At 31.6% G+C, this 478-nt stretch overlaps 1 protein-coding gene across 1 annotated transcript in view; it reads right to left on the reverse strand.

Annotated features, from left to right (window-relative positions):
* Smp_088950 (hypoxia upregulated 1 (hyou1)-related) overlaps positions 1-478 on the reverse strand; it is a 21,568-nt gene that overhangs the window by 4,614 nt on the left and 16,476 nt on the right. The window lies entirely within an intron of this gene.

Genomic DNA, 478 nt, shown 5'->3' on the forward strand with positions numbered 1-478 from the left:
TTCTCTGAGCGCAGAGAACGAAATTCCATAAAAAAAGTGATTGTCTAAACAGATTTATAGAGATTCTTTGTGAAAATTATATTCCAAATGAATGATTGGAATTTAAATAATTCCAATATATCATCCAGCAATTTTGTCTGAACTTCTTCAGGGTAATGGTTGAAATTAAAATTATCAAACAATATATAACTCTTAGCAATTAAATCTACACTAATAATAACATTCATATGTTGATTTCAGAAAGTATGAAGATCTGAGTCAGTGAGATATGAATAATGTGAAAAAGAGTATGTGTATGTGAGTATGTGTACCGCCATATTATTAATAGTTACTATTTAGTAAATAAATCCAGTATTTTCAGAAGGGGGTTTTTTGTGGAAATTTAGTATTTTCATAGTTGAGAGCGTGAGTCAATTGAAGCTAGACCACCAGGGAAAACCTGGAAGAACTGGACGGCCGTTTCGTCCTATTGTGAGTC

Source organism: Schistosoma mansoni, chromosome 1 (assembly GCF_000237925.1).
Source record: "Schistosoma mansoni strain Puerto Rico chromosome 1, complete genome".
Taxonomy (NCBI): domain Eukaryota; kingdom Metazoa; phylum Platyhelminthes; class Trematoda; order Strigeidida; family Schistosomatidae; genus Schistosoma; species Schistosoma mansoni.